This window comes from Mesoplodon densirostris, chromosome 3 (genome assembly GCF_025265405.1).
Source record: "Mesoplodon densirostris isolate mMesDen1 chromosome 3, mMesDen1 primary haplotype, whole genome shotgun sequence".
Taxonomy (NCBI): domain Eukaryota; kingdom Metazoa; phylum Chordata; class Mammalia; order Artiodactyla; family Ziphiidae; genus Mesoplodon; species Mesoplodon densirostris.
The window spans coordinates 69765529-69784616 of NC_082663.1; positions in this window are offsets into that span (position 1 = coordinate 69765529).

Consider the following 19088-nt stretch of genomic DNA (forward strand, 5'->3'; position numbering starts at 1 on the left):
CCTCTGAATTGTTCTTACTGTACTATGAAGGATTCCTTTTCCCCCCAAACTATCTAGCTTATTCATAATTCTTTAGTTTATATATCTATAAATATGTGCACATATATTCATACTTTATAGACAGAGTCAACTGTATTCAAGCATGTGACACCAGTAACCAACATACAGCCTTTAAAATGTTTCCATATGTTGTAAAGTTTCATCATAAATCTTCAGTTATTCTGAGAATAAACTGCCGACACTTGCCATTCTTTAGCTATGGTAAGCAATCTTCACTTTTTCTTTCTTTGACTTTTTTAGTTGGGCTGACTGAAGGTGAGTTAGAAAATTTTATTCCTTATCCTGTTTGACTTTTATGACCTACCATTCTTTCATTTTCTTTAGCTGTTTCTCTATATAAACCATATTTTAGTAGAACTTCAACTAAGTGACAAGTACAGTGCTCTTGATATTACAGTTATCACATTGTCCATAACACTGGTGAACTTTTGAGCTGCTATAAAATTGGTACTACCTTTTCTTGCATAAAATCACAGAATTACCTTTGAAGGTACAAAAAGGCATTGTTTCATTGCATGGATAGCAATCAAAATATATCTTAAAATAATATTTTTCCCTTTCATTCTCTATAGATAAATTGTCAATAAAGATTGTCCAGCATTCAACAGAAAATAATTATATTTTCACTTCTTTCTCAGAATTCAATCATGTAATATTCTTACTCTCATTTACTGACTACTTGTAACTGTTTAACAAAAGTCTTATCTTTAATCCTTTTACTCCAATATTCCTCATTTTATTTCAATTTTCATAAGATAGTATTTTCATTTGCTTTGACATGGTCTAGAAATCTCTCCCCTAATTATTTCATCAACTTAATCTCCTCTTCATACTTTCCTTAGACCTCCACAGTTTGACCTCTCTGTGCATTTTAATCTCAGTACACCATAGCCTGACTTATCTTCCTGGCTGTCCCCAACATTTCATGCTAACTCCCATCTCTCTATGCTAATGTTTATGATACTTCCCCATCCATAATGCACTTAACTCCTCAAAAGCATAACTCTGTAACATGATTATCTTCATTTTGTCCCTTGAACCACAACCAATTGGATGTCTTTATCTCCAGTGACTGTTTCTATTCATCTGTAAAATGGCACAATAATAATAACCACCTCACTAGTTTTGGGAGAAGTCAAGTGATAACACTGGCAAAGGATGTGGCACAGCAAAAATACCTGGTATACCATACCTTCCTAATACAAGTGGCTTATTTTATTTTCTCCCAAAGTCTAAATCATAGTTATTCTCTGCCAAGAAAATCGTATGTTACTTACATTAATGCTTTGAGGATTTTTTTCCTCTTCAAGTAGACCACACATTTAACTTTTAAGAAGGAAGGAATCTAGGTTGTGTTGGAAAGCATTCAAAATACCAGATTCAGAAGTTATTGTTTCTATTCAAGTCTTTGCTTGGATATTCTTATGATAAGACTTCAACTACCTTCTTAGATGAGTCAGTTCAGTTTCAAATAATTCTATTGATTTGAAATACATTAAAAAAAGTTTCAAGACAAATGTCTCTTCCTGCAATATTTATTCAGTGGTCCACCTAATGCTTGTTGAGATTATAAGAGAAGAGAAACAATAAAAGATCGGCTGTAGGTCCTTTTTGCATCCTTTTATATTCTATGGGATAAATATCCCAGGTTATATAAATGTTGCCCAATTTCTTATAAATACTAAAGAATAATCTTGCTAATCTATTTTTACAGATATCATGAAAAGTTAAACCTACGTTGTGTTCTTTATCTCAGTTGATTTCAATTTTGTGCCAGAGAGGGGAATTACTTTTTGTTTTTGGTCAAATCTCAATGTTATAACTTATGAATTTATGGTTTGTAAGAATTTGATTATAAGACCGTCTTTTGGTTATGAAGGTGTCCACTAAACCTGGATTTTTTTTCATGAATGTTTATTATTGCCTATAGGTTAAATAACAGCTGGGCAGAGTGGAAATAATGACAGTTATGACTGCAGCAATAATAAAAATAATGAGAAATATAAAAATGAAAATGAGAATGAGAACATAAAGTATAAAGTAATAAATAATGGTTAACATTTATAAAAGATTTCTCATGTACCAGGAACTATAACTAATGTTTATGCTGATTTTAATAAATCCTCATAATAATGTATAGATAAATATAATTTAAAAAATAGGAATCTAAGATTTTAAGAGTTTAAGTGGTTCATTCATTGTTATGTATCTGTTAACAGGAATGAGACTTGATTCTGACATGGATATGAATAAAAAAATAACCATAACCATATATTTTGTATCCTTTCCCAATAAATTTATTTTGTACATAATTGTTACTCAGTGACTAAAAGAATAAATATAATTATGTTCTCTCACCTTATCATTACTCATAAATACTGATGATTTAATGACAGTTTCTCATCCCATCAAACATATATTTAACAAACATAATATATATATTATATATATATTATATCCACACATATGATGAATGGGGTGATTTTGCTATAAAATGCACAGAATATAAACTTATATGATAATTTTTGTGGCATGGTGACAAATATTCTTTATAATCTATGGGAACTTTTATTTAGTGAAATAGTTTCAATTTCATTGCCAGTTGAAAACACAAATGATGATTTCTTACAGAAATTTTCAGAAATAGATATTTTTCTTTGTGATTTGAACAGTTTTATTTCAAGCTCCTTAAAGCTAAAAATGGTATATCAACAAATTTGTTTTATTCCTTAACAGAACATAATATGAATTATATAAAATTGTAATTGAGACTTTGACTATGTTGTATAATCTACTGACAAGAAGAGAAACAAACACATGGATAAAAGATAGCTCTCTGTAAGAGTAATGCTGCTTTCTAAAAATGGCTTTTGTTTCCCTAAGGTTTATGCTGCAATACTTACAAGATAAAATTAAAAATACAATTTCATAGATGAACAAATTGTTAATCTACAGTATGTTATAAAGTTAGTCAGACTATGACAGTTATATCAGAATCATTTTGATAGCATAAAAAGAAAATTATAAATATAAAATAGTATGGCACACACTACATTTCCTAAAGATGATCAATTAATTTTTCTTTTACCAGAAGCAAGCATACATAGTAGAGATGATGTTCACATAATTAGCTTTTCTAATAGTATTTTTAGTGAAAGATGCAATTTAAAAAAAATTTCTGTGAAAATTCTACTATAATTATATTGCAGAATATGTGCTATTCATTATATTTTTATTGCCTTAGAGAATGGATGTAAGACAAATACTTCTAATTCTCTAGCCAACATTCAAGCACTCTCGATAATGTAGCCAGCTAAGGATGTTTCACCTTCTTTAGAAGTCAAGTGTTTTGCCTTGTAACACAGTCTGAGTCAATGAGATATAGGCAGAAATGTTCTTTTAAAAGGCAAAGTCTTACTGGTATATTTCATTTTCCTTTGACTTCATTCCCTTTCCTCCTATGTGGAATGCAGTTCTAAAGGTGGTAAATTAGAACAAGGATAGCATCTTCCATAAGGCAGAACAGAAATGTTAAGGAATATTAGTCTGAAAATATAACTTCTTAACCTGAACTTGACAGCTTAATATCCAGCTTCTTGTTACATGAGAGAGAAAAATATATATATATATATATAGTTAAGTGATTATTTATAACCTAATATCTATGTTCTCATCCCCTTTGTATCCTGCTAGAAAACATTTCCCAAGCCTTTTACTTCCCGTTGGACCGTGTAACTAGTTTTTTTTTATTGGAACATGGTCTAGGTGGTTGAGAATATGTGTGTATTCCTTATGTACTCTTTTTCTTTGTCTAACATTATGTGCAGCAGGTCAATTAGAATAGCAGTTTCTAAAGTTCTTGAGGCATCACAATGAACTCAGTTACTATGAGATATTATCATTTTTGAGGCAAACAAAATGATAATGAAAACTTATCAGACACAGTACAAACTACTACCTCCAGATATTTCACAGTTTCAATATTAGACCATGCCACAAATTTTATGATATAATATATTGAGAAAATTGTTTTTCCAGTTGCTGTGATAAAAAATAGATATGAATATCAGGTTTTAGCTACAACATGTAAAGAGATTGGAAATATCACTCTCACATTTACAAAAAGAATAAAAAAACCCAAACAAACTGAAAATCAATATCTTATTTTTCTTGGACCCATCAGAAAAGATTGGAAATATCACTCTCACACTTACAAAAAGAAAAAAAAGTCAAACAAACTGAAAATCAATGTCTTATTTTTCTTGGACCCATCAGAAAACTTAAGTTGTGTACAAACCTCCAGATAGTTTAATCCAGAGAATACAACATGAAATCTTCTTACCTGGAGCAGAAGCTGCTATAGCCATAACTTGGTAGGACTTCTTAATGGTAATTTTCATGAATTGATGCAGGCTGAGTGTGGACTGGCATATGTGAGAAGCTGCTGGAGTTTTCAGTATTGGGGGTTCTCCACCCCCACTTTGATCAGTTTACATACAGGAATCTCATCAAATCTTACCAAGTTCTTACAATGAAGGTGTGAGAAATATCCCCTCATGGTTTTGACAGGGTGGGAGGAAGACTAATTATTGTGAAATATGCCCAGAGTGTGCTCCATAACAAAGGCCTTTTCACCAGGGGAAAATAGTAGGGTTTTTGTTTGTTTATATCTTTATTGGAGTATAATTGCTTTACAATGTCATGTTAGTTTCTGCTGTACAAAAAAGTGAATCAGCTATATGTATACATATATCCATACATCCCCTCCCTCTTGAGCCTCCCTCCCACTCTCCCTATCCCACCCCTCTAGGTGGTCACAAAGCACCGACCTGATCTCCCTGAGCTACACAGCTGCTTCCCGCTAGCTATCTATTTTACATTTGGTAGTGTATATATGTCAGTGTTACTCTCTCACTTCATCCCAGCTTCCCCTTCCCCCTCTGTGTCCTCAAGTCCATTCTCTACATCTGCATCTTTATTCCTGCCCTGACACTAGTTCATCAGTACCGTTTTTTTTTTAGATTCCATATATGTGTGTTAGCATACAGTATTTGTTTTTATCTTTCTGACTTACTTCACTCTGTATGACAGACTCTAGGTCCATCCACCTCATTACAAATAACTCAATTTCATTCCTTTTGATTGCTGAGTAATATTCTATTGTATATATGTGCCACATCTTCTTTACTCATTCATCTGTTGATGGACACTTAGGTTGCTTCATGTTCATTGCAGCACTATTTACAATAGCCAGGGAAGATAGTTTTTAAAGCCTTATTCCAGATTGGGAAGGAAAGTCATTCTTCCCACTCCATTCTTCTCTATACTTCCTATCTCAGCTAAAGGAGCAGAGGGAGCACAGCTATATCACAATAGAAACCCTGATAAATATCACAGCCAAGAGACACAGGCACTAAAAGACACTGAAATTTGTTGTAAAATTATAGAAATCTTCATCTACTTCACACATTACTACCAGACCAACAAGGCTCCATTATAATAACAGTAGATTACTGTTGAAGGGCTGCAAGATGCAGAGTCTCTAAGAAAAATAATATTAATGTAGCCCAGAGTCAAGAGAAAAGAAAAAATAATAAAAATAGAGAAATTTTAAGCCTATGGCACCTATAGCTACAGAAAATATTAAAGATTTTCCAACTTCTAGCTGGATCATTATGAATATACACATTGAATACCTACTCAACACATCTCCCACCACCTAATACAAATATCTAGCTTTCAACAAAAATTACAGTGCATGACCAAAAAGAAAATAAAACACAGACTAAAGAGAAAAAGCAAGTATCAGAACCAGACTTGGATATCACACATATATTAGGATTATCAGACAAGGGATCTAAAATAACTATGACTAATATGTTAGAGACTGTAATAGAGAAAGTGGACAACATGTAAGAACAGATGGGTAATGAAAGTAGACAAAAGGAAACTTTAAGAAAGAATCAAAAGAATATTCAAGAAATTAAAAGTCTTGTAACACAAATGAAGAAAGCTTTTCATGGCCTCATCAATAAAATGGACATGGCCAAGAAAAGAAGTTGTGAGCCTGAAGATAGATCTATAGAAACTTCTACAACTGAAGTAGGAGTTGAAAAAAAAAGAAAAATATTAATAAAAATGAACAGAAAATCCAAGAATTTTAGGGCAAATACCAAAGTTGAAACATGGCTATAACTGGAATACTAGAAAGAGAAGAGGGAAAGGAGCAGAAGAATTATTTAAAGTAATAATGGGTCAGCACTTTCCAGATTAATTAAAGACACCAAACAGAATTCGAAGAAGTTCAGAGAACAGCTAACAGAATAATTATATATATATAAAAAAATTAAAAATTCTTCTACTAAGCATATTATAATCAAACTGCAGAAAACCAATGACAAAGAGAAAATCTTGAAAGATGTTGGGGATAATGATTACAGCAGACTTCTCACTAGAAACTATGAAAGAAAGAAGTGAATGGAGAAAACATTTAAAATATTGAAAGAAAATTTAAAACCCACCAAACTAGATTTCTATGTCCAGAAGAATCCTCTTTAAGTGTAGGAGAAATAAAAAGTTTCTCAGACAAAAAAGTCTGAGGAAATTCATTGCCAGCAGGACTTCCATGCAAGAAATGTTAAAAGACATTTTCCAAGGCAAATGAAAATGATATCAATCAGAGACGGCAATAAATTTAAAGAAAGAAAGATCACCAAGTAAAGAATAAACAAAGGTGAAATAAAATATTTTATTTTTATTATTTTAATTCATCTAAAAGTAACTTTAAAATAATAATGGTAACAATTATTGGATGTTATGGGGAAGTAAAATGAATAATAACAATGTCATAAGGGATAGGAGTGGTGGAAAACAATTGTGAGTATTCTATTATAAGGTTCCTGAACTACCTACACATGAAGCAATAGAGTGTTACTTGAAGGTGGACTTAGATTAAACATGTCCATTACAAATTCTAGGGCAACCAAAATACAAAATTTTTAAAAGAAGGGTACTGATATGCTAAGAGAGGTGATAAAGTAAAATTACATAACATGCTGACTTAAACCAGACAAGGCAGAAAAATGGGAGGAAAGAACAAAGAACAAATGCATCAAATAGAAAACAGTTGCAAACATGGTGATATTAATTCAACTATGTAAATAATAATTTTAAACATGAAAATCTAAAGATACCAATTAAAGTACAAAGACTTTTTAATACAGATACATTAAAAAATCAAGACCCAACTATGTGTTGTATTACAGAGTCCACATTCAATATGAAGACTCAAGGATAAAAGTAAAATGTTTAAAATATACAGTGTTAACAGTAATCATTATAAAGCTGGAATAACTTTGTTAATTTCAGACAAAGCAGGTTTAAGAGCAAGGAAATTTAACAGGGATAAGAGAGATATTAAACAATAATAAAGGGAGTCAATTTTACAAAAAGACATAAAAACTCTAAATGTGTATGCATTCGACAACAAAGCATAAAGTCACCTAAGGCAACAAATGATAGACCTGAAAGTAGAAATAGACAAATACACTATTGTAGTTGGAGACAAAAGCACCCCTTTTGTAGCAACTGATAGGTCAAGCAAGCAGAAAATCAGTAACCATATTGTTGACAGAAATCAATAAATGAGCTATAATAGGAAAAAGAGTTTTATTCCATCAGAACTGAGGACTATAGACAGGGAGACAGATTCAAGAAACACTTGAATTATGTTCTGTTGGACTACAAAATGGGAAAGGCTTATGCAAAGTTACATAAGTTGTTTGTCAAGAATTATAGCTAAAGCTGGCAAGAAGTAAGGGTGCTTGTTAAGCAAGGAGTGGTTGGGGTCTGAAATGGTTGCACAGTTAGAAGAAGAGACCTTGAGTCCATGAGTTTGTAGGTGGCAGCTGCTAGCAGATACTGTTTTGAGAATGACTGATGGTATCCTTGAGTCTGATACAGTTTAGAAAATTCAAGTTCAAGATACAGGAATGTGTCTGAAATCACATCTACAATAGCAACCCAGCTTCATTTTGGATGCCTGCACCACAGTTAATTTTGATTTTTAAATGCCTTATTTTCTTCAATATTTCAAGCAAATGTACAATGCATGTTTGACAGGACATAAGACAGGCTACTCTAGTTAGCATAACTCTCAAGCCAAATCAGGTATAAGCCAGAATGACTTCCCCATACCTTAATATGTGAACATTTCTTCCATCAATATAAATGACCTGGAAAAGAACAGTCAATCAACATAATCTAATGGACATTCATAGTATACTTTATCTAATGACAGCAGAACACATTCTTCCCAAACTCACATGGAAGATTCACAAAGAAAGTCTATATTCTGGGCCACAGAACAAATCATAACAAATATAAAATGATAGAAATCACATATTATTCTCAGATGAATGAATTTAAATAAAAACTTATTTAATTAAAAAAAATTATTTAAAAATTTAAATAAAAAATAAACCATGAATTTAAATAAAAATCAATAATAGAAAAATAGCTGGAAAGCCATCAAATATTTGGACATTTTAAAACACAATGCTAAAAAACACATGGGTCTAAGAAGAATCTCTAGAGAAGTTTAAAAATATTTGAACTAAATAAAAACAAAATACAATGTCATATTAAAATTTGTGTGATGCTGTGAAAATAATATTTAGAGGAAATTTTATAGAATTAATTAAACATAAAGGCCTGAAATTAATAACCTAAGTTTCCACCTTAAGAAACTAAAATAAGAAGAACAATTTATGTCTAAAGCAAGCACAAGAAAAGAAATAATAAAAATTAGAAGAGAAATCAATAAGTTCAAAACAGAACAACAACTGAGAAAATCAACAAAACCAAAAGCTGGTTCTTTGAAATGATCATTGACATTAAAAACCTGCCCCAATGCTGACCGAAATATGTGGAGACTAAGCAACCCATTTCTAAATAGTACATGCATGAAAGAAGAAATTGAAAGAGGAATTTAAAAATACTTTGAACTAAATGAAGATGAAAACACAATTTATGAAAATTTATGGATTGCAGCAAAAGCAGATTTTAGGAGGAAATTTATCACATTGAGTACATATATATGAAAGTGAGAAAGATCTAAAATCAATAATCTAATCTGCCACCTTAGCAAATTGGAAAATGAAGTGTATTTAAATCTAAAGTAAACAGAATAAAAGAAATAGTAAGAATTTGAATGAAAATCAGTTAAATTAAAAACAGAAAATAAATAGAAAAAAATCAATGAAACCAAAAGCTGATTATTTGGAAATCAATAAAATCAATAATCCTCTAGCCAGACTAACTAAGAAAGAGAGGATACAAATTATTGATATCAGAAATCCCCTCATTAAGGGGACATCACTATAGATCCCATGGATATTAAAAAGAATATTATGAACAACTCTACACCAACAAATTTTATAACCTAAGTAAAATAGACCAATTTACTGAAAGACACAATCTGCCAAAACCCTCACAAGGAGTAGACAATCTGATTAAGTCTTTATCTGTAAAAGAAATGGAATCAACAATTAATTGCCTCCCAAAACAGAAAGCACTAGGCCCAGATGGGTTCACTTGTGATTCTACCAAACATTTAAAGGGAGAAATACACCAATTTTCTACAAAATGGTATAGCTACTTTGAAAGACATTTGCCAGTTTGTTACAAAATTAAACATACTCTTACCATAAGATCTAGCAATTGAGCTTCTTGGTATTTATCCAAAGGAATTGCAAACTTGTGTCTACCCAAAAATCTGCACAGGGATGTTTTTAGAACCTTTATTCATAACTGCCAAAAATTGGAAGCAGCCAATATGTCTTTCAGTAGGTGAATGGATAAAAAACTGTGTTTTCTTTGCTGTGAAAATATATTTTCCATAATATTATTTACTATGTACTGGATTTATTGCTGTTATTTTTAATTAAATTAAATTAATATCTAAAATTTTATCTGTCTTAATTTCTAATGTGGTAAATATCAATAGATACAAATCACAGAAATTAAAGGTCTTTAGTATCCTGAATAATTTTTAAGAGTATAAAAGGTTCCTGAGGGGCTTCCCTGGTGGCGCAGTGGTTGAGAGTCCACCTGCCAATGCAGGACACACGGGTTCGAGCCCTGGTCTGGGAGGATCCCGAATGCCGCGGAGCGGCTGGCCCCATGAGCCACAATTACTGATCCTGCACGTCTGGAGCCTGTGCTCCGCAATGGGAGAGGCCGCGACAGTGAGAGGCCCACGCACCGTGATGAGGAGTGGCCCCCACTTGCCACAACTAGAGAAAGCCCTCGCACAGAAACGAAGACCCAACACAGCCATAAATAAATAAATTTAAAAAAAAAAAAAGGTTCCTGAGGCTAAAACTTTTGCAGACCCTGCTCTTAGACAATGGTAGAGCATTAGATAAAAGGTGCTGGAGTCCCTGGATAACAGCTCTCAGCAGAGATGCAGTTGCTGCTATTCAAAACCACTTAAGCAAGTTTTGCCTTTAAAATGGCTCTATAAATGTGACAGAGGAGTAATGTAACTTATATTCAGTATAACAAACCCTTTTTGAATTTTTTTCTCCCCTCTATCTTTTATTACATTTCACCAATCTCAGCATCTATCCCAGCGTTGAATGTGAAAGATCTTTACAGCAGGTTTCATGTAAAAAATACTTGTGTTCTAAGGCATATTAATTTAATTAATTTTCATCAGCTTCTAATAAATGAATCATTTTCTCTGAAAACAGTCATTAATTTATAATAAGTTCTATTATTTTGACCAACATCCAAATGTACAGTATTCGGAGATCCTTTTTTATGAAATTTAAAAAAATTTAATATGAACACTACTATTGTGTATGGACATTATGTAGATGGTCATGACAACCTAGTTCTGAAATCACTTGTACTTCATAGTTCATAAAGTCTGTCTGTGAAGAACAAGAATAAAAAGACCCCTTTTTTTTCTATTTGGAGTCAAGGTTTGCTATATAAATTTCACTTTTTATTTTGATTTCTAAATACACAAATAAATGGTATTGTGAAACAGCTTAGGCTTATCATTCTTAAACCATGCACAGTTGATCATTTTGATTTTACATGTTTGAATATAAAACTTTCAGAGAATATACCTTATTTCAAAATTTCCCTAGAGTACTTATAAAATAAATGTCACACCACAAGTAAACCTTAATAAATTAAAAAATGAAATCTGACATTGTGGAGCCATGTTCTATGAAATCCCACACCAAAAATAAAATATTTATTGTGCATCGTTTTCTCAGCTGTACACTATGTTCATCTGTAGAAGTAGGAAGGTGATTAACATATTTTCTTTGCTCTTGAGGTACTTGTAGACTAATGGGTCTAATAGGAGTTATATAAGAAATTGCATTTCAAATTAGTTGTTTCTTGATAAAATTAACTTCCCCTCTCTCCCTTCCCCCCACCCTGGCCCCACTGCCCCCAGCTTGATCTTTGGAAGTGTGAAAAAACCTTTTTTTTTTTTAAAGAACCATGCCTTGGTATCTTGGTATTAACATGGTTCATGGCTTCTTAATTTGAACCTGTAAAAAATGTTCCTATTTGGAGTGTTAGAATATAGAACTATAAAAATTACTCAAGCACAGGGAGAGACACTAGCAGCTATATGTTACCTACAAATGAGTAAGAGGGCTGTTGAGACATCTTTTGACAGTAATCTGCTTAGGAGCTGAACCCCTATCTATGATTGAGAAATTCCAATCCGACCACTATGGAAGTCAAATATTCAAATGCTATACTCACTTTGGCCGCTGTCCTCAGTCAGGTCATGTATACAGGGACATGGACTTGGTCAGTCAGGCATAAATATTTGGGCTTCTGAATCTGGGCTACTGAGCAGTGAAGCAGGGAAAGGGTGGCATTACAGGGTCAAGTGAGATATCAGCAACTTCTGATTTTCAGGGACCAGAGCAACTATCAATGTTCCAGCCCGATGTCCAGTTTTAGTCACTGCACAGGTGCTAATATCATCTGTTCACTAACTATGGCAGCAGGACTAAGTCACGCTATAATCATGGCGGTAATCCATCTGCCTGGATTCCTTTTTTTTCTGCCTATTTTCTGACTTTGTCTCCAGATTTCCACCAATTCTGTAAGCTAGAAAATATGTATTCATTAATTTCTTTCTGTGCAAAATTAGTCCAGTTAGATTCTATATTTTGAAACTAGGGAAATGCACTCTATAAATAAATGGATTACAGCAGGATTTTGAAGACGTCTTAGATGTCTATATTGTTCATTACTCCAGTCTAGAAAATTATATCTGCCTTAGTGCATTAACAGTGGATCATATTCTCTTATGCTATAATTGAAACTTTCATATATAACTGTATCTCCATAATATATTATGTAAGTTCTTTGGACAAGGACATCTTTCCCTCATCCCTGTTTTTATATCTCTCATGGTGCCAAATTAAAAAAAAAATCATATGACAGTTATTGAGCATCTGATGTGAGCAAGGTATTGTGCTGGTAATTTCAAAAACATACAGTTCTATAAGATGTGTCCTGACTTCAAGGAGATTTTATTTACTGGTGAGATGAATGCACAATAGGATAATATAACACTAGACATGCCACAAGGCAGATAGCTTTTGCAAATACTTTTTCTAATTATAGTAGTCTAGAAAAAATAGAATATATATATATTTTTTCGGTATGCGGGCCTCTCACTGCTGTGGCCTCTCCCGTTGCGGAGCACAGGCTCCGAACGCACAGGCTCAGCGGCCATGGCTCACGGGCCCAGCTGCTCCGCGGCATGTGGGATCTTCCCAGACTGGGGCACGAACCCATGTCCCCTGCATCGGCAGGCGGACTCTCAACCACTGCGCCACCAGGGAAGCCCAAAATAGAATATTTTATGATCATACCATCAAGCTATAATCACTAAGAATTATAAAAAATGTACACATACACAAAGCGTATAGATAACACTATAAGTTAGGGAAGTTCTGGCATAATTATGAACTCCCTGTGCTTTTCTTCTTTCCTCCAAATGTAAAACTTCAACACTTATTTGAGCTAAAGTTGCATGGAATAAGTTATTTTCTGCATGCCTCTACACTTGTACAAAATTTTTGCCTAGCTATAATTTTCTCATGGGCAGGAACTCCAACACTAATATATTTTCCAGGGGAAATTTCAAGGCAAAAAAATCAATAAGAATATATAGCAGGGGCTTCCCTGGTGGCGCAGTGGTTGACAGTCCGCCTGCCGATGCAGGGGATACGGGTTCGTGCCCTGGTCCGGGAAAATCCCACATGCCGCGGAGCGGCTGGGCCCGTGAGCCATGGCCGCTGAGCCTGCGCGTCCGGAGCCTGTGCTCCGCAACGGGAGAGGCCACAACAGTGAGAGGCCCGCCTACCGCAAAAAAAAAAAAAAAAAAAAAAAAAAAAAGAATATATAGCAAATGATCATGGATAGCTACACCTATACATTTAACACATTTTTTAAAAATCTGAGCTAAATATACACAAATAAAATAAAATAAAAGTAAAATACATTATATATGGCTGATAAGAATTCATATTTAAAACATTGATATTAATGTTAAATAATGAAGCAAATATAATAATCATATAGTTCCATAATAGTATATATATATATTTATATGCGTTATCTTAATACTGTAAGTGGGTTATAAGCAGGGTATTGAACTCTTGGAGGGGAGTAACTAGTTTCCATCATTTTACCTAAATAGATAATAGATACCATAGATAACAGGTTACTATGGATAACTGTAATAATAGATTACTGTAATAATAGGTTACTATAATAAAGCTAACATGTTAACCATAAAAACTATATCCTTAGCTACAGAGAGAAAGACCTAGTTAATTGGGTCTATTTCTTTCTAACTTACATTAAAAAGCAGAATTTCACATTTTAAGTTTTTATTAAAATTTTTTGTAAAAATAAATATCAGACTGGCATTTTATTGAAATATTTATGCACATTAATTTCAAGGGAACTAATATGATGATTTATTGCCAGAAAATATCCTTTTTCCTTTAATAGTCAGGGTATTGTAAATGATTTGGCCCTTGTTTAAAGAATTATTAAAATAAAATGTTCATAGTTAGTTAAATAGAAAATAGGCCTAAAGCACTGAAAGTAGCTAAAGAAATGTCTTACAAATATGAAAAAATATGCTGTACACATTAGTGGAATGTTTTATTTAAAGAGAATATTTTGCTTTTCTCCATCTGACACATATTTATTTTCACTGGAGTTATGTTAATTTTAGACATAATGTACTTTAGAAAGTAAAGGTATGAAAAAATTTCACTTATTACATCAGTTTTACTAAATTAATATTGTTTAAATATACTGTTAAACATATAAAATATGGAGCTCAGTTCATGGACAATTGAAAACAAAGAATAAAATTCAATCCGCATGTTTAGAGTTATACTTCCTTGTAACTAACTACTGGGAAGACACCACAGATTATTTTAACATTAATAAAATAGGCTTAAAAGGAATGGACAACATTTCTGTTAACCCATCGATTCTAGCCAATTTGTCATATTGGACAGAATGTAGAACACAATGAAACATCACATTGGATACATGATGAGTTCTCTAAATTTTGCAATTATTCCTTTCTAGTATAAAGTTTATTCTAATGAGTAAATTTTCTCAGTTCCAGTATATTAACAAAAAGATTCTAGGTTTCAGGACATTTGGCTAGATGACCCCTAAAAATACCATGCTTATTTAAAAATATTAATTAGTAATTTAGGTTCGAGTAGAATGGGCAAAAAACAAGGCTAATATCAGTTGGATTTATTAGTTTCTCTAAACTACTCCTTTTGCCTAATAGGCTGAATCAGATATGCCAACTCATTTCAATTTACTATGAAGCCTGAATAAAAATGGCCATAAAAGATTAAGAAGAGGATCATTTTACATTAGGCAGTTGTACTTGAAAATATCTTTAGAAGAGAGAGGAGGGAAAGTCAGTCACATTAAATATGTTATTATGAACTTCATATTCTCTGGTACCTTTATTTCCTTATTATTTTTTCAGGTATTTTATTTTTAGTAGTTTTTTAGGTAACAGATGTTTTCCAATAACTTTGCTTTTGATTTCACCTTGTTTTATACCTACTCCTTTTCAACCTTGGAAAATATTTGTCAGATTTTAAAAGCATTGACCTGAATTCTAGAGGAAAATATTTTTGCCAACATCTCTACAGAAAACTTTTTGAGCAGAAATCAAATATATCTACCAGACATTGTGTTTGCTCTATTCACAGCTGAATTCCAGATGATGTAGGCAATTGAATAGTAGTGGAACAAAAAAAATTGAATTTTGAGTGAGAGCTGGGGAATATTTTCATTGTGTCTCTATATTGAAGTTGTAAAGGCAAAGTATCGCTGCCAATTAATCTTTAGCTTTGCTGAAATATCGTTTTCTGTAAAGATTTATTTTAACAGGAATACACTCTTATGTGTTACAATTTCATACACTGGTGTTCAAGTCAAAAATGTAGTGTGTCTTTTTGCTTTTCTCTATAGATAATAAAGTGAATCTTACAGGATTATGACTGCATTGTTTCAAGTTTAGGGATTTCATTTATCTGAATATGTGGCATTTCTAGCTAAGCCGTACATAGAGATAATGATACTATGTATGTTATATTATGAACCATCTAATCTCCCATTGGAAGAAAAATAGAGCCATGGCACATACATGGATAAAGGTAACCGTGGGTATATTCTTGACTGAAAAGGAAAGAGCCAATAAGAGTATTGTAGTTATTAAAGACTTAAATGAACAATCCAGTGAGTTTAATTCAGATGTTGAGTGGAGAACAAATGAATAGAACTCAGAGTGTTCCAGGGTCCTTACTGATATCTTGCATTCATATCTTACAAGAGTTTGGAGGCTGGGAAAATATGTGGTAAGGCCTAAATAGATATATCATTTCTTTACAGATAAATTGCAACTTTTTTCATATAAATATATAATGTTGTTGTAGTCTTTGATTTACATCAGCTGCATCCATTACAGTATGATGGAACAACATCACACACATTAATTTGCTGGTTTGCAATGATATGGCTGAGAGAGAAGAGATTAAGATAGAGGTAGATGTAGGAGTAAAGGGACAGATTGAAGAGAACAGAAAGGAGAGGCAGAGAGTTTTTTTTAAAGTAAGAGATAGAATAATTTTTCGTTCAAACAAATCCTTGAACTCCATTATTTCAGGGCAAGGAGGAAGTATTTATGTGCATAAATAAAATACAAGTTCTTTTCAGAATCTGATGTCCTGGGTTTTGTAAATTAAAGGACGATTTACGGGATTCTCAAGAGTAACTCTGACTACATTGTGATTTTTCTTCTGGCAGTATGACTTCAGAATCTAACCCATGAATAAGAGGAGAACCCACTGTATACAAATTATAAAAGAGAGATAGTCAAAAGCAATTTGTATTTTTTAAAAGGCAATTGAGAAAATGTCATATGCCTAATCTCCTACCACATTTCACATGGTAGATTAATGTCCGTCTAAATTAAAGTAAAAATTCATAAATTTCTACAGATTTTTCTCACTTACATTTGAATTTATGGTCCATTCCTTCATCAGTGTCCATTTTTCTTAATCGACAAGCATTTTTCTCAAAGATCAGACTGTTCCTTCTTAAGTTCAAAAGGCTCTAAGGTTCAGAAAAGCTTTACCAAGAGTAGCATGAGATTCAACTCTAAATGTGATTAGAAATGATCCTTAAATGTCGACTTGACTGAATATTATCAACTTATACCACTGAAAAATGTGTTCTCTCCTGTCATCCTTCTTGTACTTGACAAGGTCAATAATATCAAAGCTGCAGAGTCAAGATAGCTTTTTTTTTTTCTTTCCTAAACTACATACCAGACCAGTAGGGGGAAAAAGGTAATATTAGATTGATTTGGCAAAAGGAAATAAATCCCATTTTAGAATTAAATTTAAGAATTTTTCAAAAACTCAAAACTTTATTTTGACCAGAATACATAATATTGAAAGAAAGGAAAATAACATCACATGAGAAACAATATTACTCTGCATAGGCATATATATATTAAGGCATCTTGACCAGGCCATATTAGCTTTGTCTTGTTTGTAATAATTTTATATAGTTCAACTACTTAAATCTTTAGTTACTGGATTTTCTAATGCCTTACTTCTGTATCATGTGTGTCAGTTCTGGCTTACATTTTGCAGTGTTCTCCCATTCTTATATAAAACATAGAATCAGGGCCTCCCTGGTGGCGCAAGTGGTTGAGAGTCCGCCTGCCGATGCAGGGGATACGGGTTCATGCCCCGGTCTGGGAGGATCCCATATGCCGCGGAGCGGCTGGGCCCGTGAGCCATGGCCGCTGAGCCTGCGCATCCGGAGCCTGCGCGTCCGGAGCCTGTGCTCCGCAACGGGGGAGGCCACGACAGTGAGAGGCCCGCATACCGCAAAAAAAAAAAAAAACAAAAAAAAAACATAGAATCAGAAAAGTGTCACAGCAACATGTTAGAAAATAGACTGCTTGAATAAAATATGGAAAAATTTATTTTAAAAAATGACTTAATTCACTTCTCTGCTGTTTATTTATTAAAGTTTTGATACATGGCTATGACCACAAAATACCAATGGCTTTATGAAAATCATGTGATTTTTTAAAAAAAAATTTATTGGAGTATAGTTGATTTACAATGTTGTGTTAGTTTCAGGTGTACAGCAAAGTGAATCACTTATGCATATACATATATCCACTTTTATTTAAGATTCTTTTCCCATTAAAGATTATTGAGTAGACTTCCCTGTGCTATACAGCAGGTTCTTATTATTTATCCATTTATATATAGTAGTGTGTATATGCCAATGAACGTTTCAGTCTCAAATGTATCCACGGTAACTCAAAAATAAGGTTACATACTTCCAGTCCAGAAGTTAGGCAGTCATGAACACTTATCTTTTCATTTCTTCATTACACTGGACACTGAGCAAAAATAATGATGTAGATCAGGAATCAGCAGAGAGAGCTGAAGAGTGTGTTTGGGCAGCAGGCTGGTGACTGAGTGCCAATTTCCATAAGTAAAATAAACTGCATGTTAAGTTTCAAAAATTTGGTGGGGAGGAAGAGGAAAGGAAAAACATGAAACTTAGAATCTCTGTTAGAGTACAGACTGGCAAATGAAAAGGAATGGTAGCCTCATAGTGACAATAGCAGCCAGTATGATGTGTATATAGATATTTAACCAAAGTCATTAGTGAATTATTTGCAGTGGTTCAGTGATTCCCAATGTTCTTGTCTACTAAATGGTAAGTGCATTAAGAAGTATAAGAATGGTTGTCAAAATTAGTTTCACCTTCAGATAAATAATTAAAGAAGAGATATAAACTTTTGAGCAAATGAAAGGTTGTAATTCTAAAACCTAGGGAAGCCATCTCTGCATGAACCTCATTTTCTTTCAGTATTGTACCCTTCTCTTAACGCTGGAACTTTGAACATATTTCTGCATAGGATAATCTTTCTCCTCTTTTACCTCTTTAACTCATCTTTAGATATTACTTTTATTATCACTTTGTCAAGCCATACTTCACAGTTCCTTAGACTAGGTGAGGTCCCATTTCTTTTATTTTCTTTTCTTTTTTTAAAAAAATAAATTTTTTAATTTATTTATTTTTGGCTGTGTTGGGTCTTTGTTGCTGTGCACAGGCTTTCTCTAGTTGCGGCGAGTGGGAGCTACTCTTTGTTGCAGTGCGTGGGCTTCTAATTTTAGTGGCTTCTCTTGTTTGAGCATGGCTCTAGGTATGTGGGCTTCAGTAGTTGTGGCACGTGGGCTCAGCAGTTGTGGCCTGCAGGCTCTAGAGTGCAGACTCAGTAGTTGTGGTGCATGGGCTTAGTTGCTCCACAGCATGTGGGATCTTCCCAGACCAGGGACCAGACCCATGTCTCCTGCATTGGCAGGAGGATTCTTAACCACTGCACCACCAGG